A 5,690-nucleotide genomic window follows, 5' to 3' on the forward strand; every position below is an offset into this window, starting at 1 on the left:
ACTTAAACTCATTAGCATTTTCCACATCATTAACATAAGAATTAAAGAGCTTAATTAATTACACGTCCGTTAGGTGGGTCTCCTTCATACTCAAATACGCAATCCATCCACAAAAGCACTGTAGCGGATCGCACTAATTGAGCAGTGCTACAAGAAGCATCTGTGAGCAGAAAGCTGAATAAATGGTTGCGAGGACAAACAGCGGCAGTCCATTATTTATCATTTAGTAGTTCAGCTCTGCCAGCCATCCTAATTCATTTGGATTTTGTTCAAGTCTTCCTGTCTGTGGAAAAACACTGCATTGTGTTTTATTTTCAGACACTTGAGCGCAAGAAAACTCCCAGAGCAGCATTGTTCCGACGGATGAAATTCACACAGTGTCCTGTTCAACAGCTGCGGCTTTCACATGCCTACGTGACAGCTGTGCAGGAGAAACAAAAAGATCAGTCTTTTTATCAATAATGCCATCTCTCCGACAAAACACAAAGATTTGTACGGCACAATAAGCCGAGGGCTGGAGGAATGGCTGAGCGTTTGTTTCTTTCCACCTGAGAGACATTGTGCTTTGTACGAATATTTTTTGCAGTGCGAATGGTGTCGAGCCAGACGAGCGCTGCATTTTCTTAATGTCTGGGTCTGCCTCTGTGGACCTGCTGGAGAGAAGGAGGAGAAAAGAAAGAACAAAATGCTTCATTTGATATAAATCATGTCTAAAGGCCCTTTCACATTACTCGAGTCAGCGTTGCCCAATGAACTGAACTCGGCATCTGCGACAACGTTGGCCCAGCTTAAAGTTCAATTTCAACTTCAACCCCATTCGCTGACCTTTTTCAATGATTTTGAAAGCCAATGATTATCAGACGATTTGCATGACGCATGAAAAGTCTGCCTGTGCAATGACAAGTACAACTCTGCATTCAAGTTAATCATTCAGAATAAAAATTATTTTAACTGTCAAACTTTAAGAGGTCTTGAATGCATCATAATGCATTTTTGTGCATTTATATTTATTTTTAACACTTTCACATCCTTTACTACTTGTTTGGCATTTTCCATGTATCTTGTAACTGTAATTTTGCCCATGAGAGTCAAGTCAAACTGAAAGTCTGAATAGAAGCTAATTTGGTAATACTTTACAATAAGGTCTCGTTTGTAAACCTGGAACAATACTTTTACAGCTTTTACCAATCTTACTGTTATCTTAGTCAACACTCGTTAACACGTTTAAAATTAGAAGTTGTATCTTGTAACATTAATGCACTAATATGAACAATTATCAATTTTTATTAACGAACATTAAAAAAGATAAATGCTGTAAAAACTGTCATTATCAGCTAATGCATTAACTAATGTTATCAACTGACCTCATTTAAAACATCAAGAGCATCCAGAGACAATAAAACTTTGTGAACTCTATTTTTTCTTTCTACAATGAAACAAAACAATCACCACAGATTCTCTTCTAGGTGCAAATACCGTATGTGTTTTTACGGTTTACCATATACATTGCCCATTTTCGTGCCTAGCAACCTCGTAAAATTGCTTTTCTGTGATGCTGTCTGCAGTGCGTTTCACATGGAAGTCAAAAAGGAGCGCTGAAGTCTTGATACGAGATATGAAAGAGCCTTAACATATTTCCATATTCATAAGTGACTGATTTAGGAACGGTGAAACAAATAGCGTGTTAATTTTACATTAGTCTGCTGCTGAGCTGACAATGCGGTATTCTAATAAGCATAAATATACACTCTTAAGCATAAAGGCTAAAGGGTGATTTCGCAGTAATGCCACAGAGGAACCATTTCAGGTCCCCCATCACTGAAGCATGGATATAAATATTGCACTGTAAAAAATTTCCACCCAATTCAACTACTCCAGTCCATCAGTTAACATCTTGTGAAGCCAAAAGCTGCGTTTTTTTAAGGAACAAATCCATCATTAAGAGTTGATGTTAAGTTACTTCAAACCGTCCTCTATCCATAATATTGCTTTCTCCAGTGAAAAAGTGGTCTGGTCTGAATCAGGAGAGAAATCTGCACAGATCAAGCACCGTTTACAAGCCAAAACAGTTCAAAACAGCTCTAAACAAATATATTGGTGGATTCAGATCTGAGAGACAACAGGGAATGAACCTTTTGTCTGGAGGAAGCGTTATTATGGATTATGGACTCATTTTTTTGGTCCGAAAGCAACATTTTATATTTAAAACCTCTTAATGATGGATTTGTTTCTTACAAACACACAGCTTTTCACTTTTCAAGACATTAATTGATAGACTGGAGTGGTGTGGATTACTTGTGGATTATTGTGATGCTTTATCAGCTGTTTGGACTCTCATTCTGACGGCACCCATTCACTGCAAAGGATCCACAGGTGAGCAAGTGATGGAATGCTAAGTTTCTCTAAATCATGAAGAAACAAACTCATCTACCTTGGATGGCTTGAGGATGAGGATATTTTCAGCAAATTTTCATTTTTAGGTGAACTATTCTTTTCAATTTTTAATTCTAATCAAATTGGCTGTACAAGACATTTCAAATCATTTTTTAAAATCTTGTCTAGTTGGAACTTAAAAATGAAGCTGAAATTTCATCAGCCACAAAATGTGAGGATGCATTTCACTCATTTAAAGTCGGCATGAAATCAAAATTGACTTTATTTACTTTACTAGCGCACATTGCTAGTCTTGATGTGAACAATTAATCCGTGCAAGTTAATCCGCTGAAAAAAATTGTTTGTTTTGGTAATCTTTAATCAAAATCTGATCATTTGCTTCAGCTCTGGAATGGCAGTCCTTCTCTGATGATGTCAGTTTGACGGCTTAGGCAGAATATCCTTTTAAACACACCCCTCCAACCGTTAGGTTGCTATGAGTGAGAGACAGAGAGGAGGAGCGCCAAAATAAAACCATGCCCTCTATTCAATATTCCGTTTAAGATGGAAATACGTCACTACACTTAAATAAAGTCGGCAGCAACTTCCGGTTCACGCGGACTTTAAAGTAGTGTCAGGTTACGTACCTGTCGCATATGGGTTGGGTGTCCATGCATGGGATTCACTCCCGGCATTCGCTGAGGGCTCGTATGCAACACTCGAGTCTGCCTGTGCACGTTTGGAGATCTGCGTCTACGTTGCACGTTCACAGGCTGGATGGTTTGCGGCTGCTTCATGCGTTGACGTGGAAGTTTCTGGAACTCATCCAGCCGCAGCACCGGAGGTGGAGTAGGAGGCCTCTGGCCTGCTTTGTTGAGCTGCTGTACGGGTTGAGAAGGTCCAGGGTTCTGCAAGGCAGCTGGAGTCTGCTGGATCTGGTTGGTGAAAGCGTTATCGGTCTGGGCGGTGTGTTGGCGTAGTGCAGCCTCAGTAAGAGGAACGGATGGCTGAGGCATGGCCTGATTTGGTCTGGTGCCAGTTTGTGTTTGAGGTATGGTCGTTCCCCTTGGTAGACCAATGGGGATTGGATTCTGAACCTGAGAGGTTTGGGTTTGAGGTATTGCGGTCTGGATTTGAGATTGGACTTGCGGTTGTGTGCTTAAGTTCTGTTGGGTTGATTGTCTTTGCACATTTGGGTGCATTTGAGAGTGGTTAAGTACGATTGGTCTCTGGAGGTCTCTTCTTTGGGGGGAAGGAGCAGCTTGGGTCAACCTTCCTGAAGATTCAGTTTCCCGGTATCTCGGAGCAGAACGATCCCTCTGTGCATCTCGTTGTGGCCAGTCTGAAGATCCACTACTGTCTGAACTATAGACTTCAGGGTTGGGATATGCAGGTGTTCCCTGCAAACGGTCCCAAGGCATCTGTTGGAGGTGCATTCTGGAGTCACTGAACTGGTTGTTGGTCTGAACTGGGATTGAACGTCGAGTTCGGTCTTCTGCTGATGATCTTGAGTTGGCAGTTCGGCGGTTTGCATTGGTTTGATTGGTAGGGTGAGAGTATCCAGTCTGAATGAGGCCGTTGTGTTGGGGAGAACCATTTGTTGAAGCATTATTGAGCATTGTTTGTGTCTGATTACTCAATGTCAAAGGGTCAGAGTTCAGCAGGCCATTCTGAGAATGATTTTGATGGTTGCTGTTAATATGTTGACTCTGTAGTGCACTTTCTGCATGTTGCTGGACCATCTGATTTGCTTTTGGAGGGTATGTGTTCAAGTTGACATGCACCATTTGAGGTTGTGAATTATTAAACTGGTCATTACATGGCAAGGTGTTGAGGTTTACATGAACTGTAGGCGCAAGCGCACCAGGCTGAGAATTGCCCGTTTGTATGAGAATATTGGGATTGTGTTGGACAGACTGTGGGAACGATCTCTGAGGGTCATTGTTTGGATATGAATTGTTTTGATGCCCATTGTCTGGGACTGTGCTGAAGTTGTGTTGGAATACATCAGTGTTCAAATGGCCATTATGATGGAGTGGGTTGGAGTTGCTGGGCATGTTTTGTGACATTGTGTTGATGTTCCCATTGTTGTTATTGGGAATGGCGGTGAAGTTTTGTGGGAGTGAGTTGTGTAATGTGGGATCAGGGTGGTTTCCATTGACAAAGGCTCTGTTTGCAGTCTGCAGAGAGGGAACATGTGAAAAGAGGTATTATTGTAAATTGAAAGAGATGTTAAGGCTGGGCATCATCATGGACTTTGCAATGATTGCACAGTGCTTTTATGTGGCTATTACATTTTCTAAAAGACTGGTTTTGTCTGGCAGAAATTCTTTTCCTGCAAAAAGCGAGTATGAGAGTGTCAATATAAAGATGTTTTAATAGCATATTACAGTAAGTATTCATTGATGTGAATAAGTTCAGAAACTGTCCATTTTAATGAATCAGTTCAGTGCTATAATAATTTGTTTACATCATCTGTAAAAAAAAAATGTTCACACCATCTCTGCGTGCCATTGTTTATTGTAAGCAAATGTTGCTGATTATTACTTTGTGTTGATATACTGGTTCATTCAAATGAAAAAGAAGAATTTTTTCTTGTAAAGTTTAGTACAAAAAATTGTACAGAAAAAATATTTTCTTTTTAAATTATATTGCTATATAATACTATATTTTACTTGTATGTTACTTTAAATAATATTCCAAATTCAATTTACTATTTCAAACCATGACACTTTTTTAAACAACAACTGTCACGTTACTACTGTGAGAAGTCAAGGAACGCAGAGACGTAGGAGAAATACGAATAACAGTCTTTAATAATCCAAAACTAGGGGTAACACAGGGCAAGCAGGAACACACACTTTACATAGCATGGACGACACCGGACAAAGGAATCACAGGACAGACTACACTTTAAATACCAGACTAAACTAGGGTAATTGACGAGACACACCTGAATGAAATGAACACAAACAAGGGAGAAACCGGGTCACGGGGAGCACAAGGGGACAGAAAACACAACAAAACAGGAAAAATATTTTCTTTTTAAATTATATTGCTATATAATACTATATTTTACTTGTATGTTACTTTAAATAATATTCCAAATTCAATGTATAATATATAAAATAGTATTATTATTATTGCAATTAATATACATAATATGAATATTATATAATGAATATTATTTATTTTTCCAAGCAACATATGAATAAAATCTACTTTGCTAATTATTACAACATATGGATAAAATCTAATTTACTTCTAATTATTATTAGTACTAGTAATAGCAGTAGTAGTAAAAAAAAAAAATATAT

At 38.9% G+C, this 5,690-nt stretch overlaps 1 pseudogene; it reads right to left on the minus strand.

Annotated features, from left to right (window-relative positions):
• Positions 1–535: 535 nt before the first annotated feature.
• Positions 536–5,690, minus strand: part of LOC107707626 (uncharacterized) — a 15,680-nt pseudogene continuing 10,525 nt past the window's right edge.

The sequence above is a fragment of the Sinocyclocheilus rhinocerous genome, unplaced genomic scaffold (genome assembly GCF_001515625.1).
Source record: "Sinocyclocheilus rhinocerous isolate Xijiao unplaced genomic scaffold, SAMN03320098_v1.1 scaffold235, whole genome shotgun sequence".
NCBI classification, from domain to species: domain Eukaryota; kingdom Metazoa; phylum Chordata; class Actinopteri; order Cypriniformes; family Cyprinidae; genus Sinocyclocheilus; species Sinocyclocheilus rhinocerous.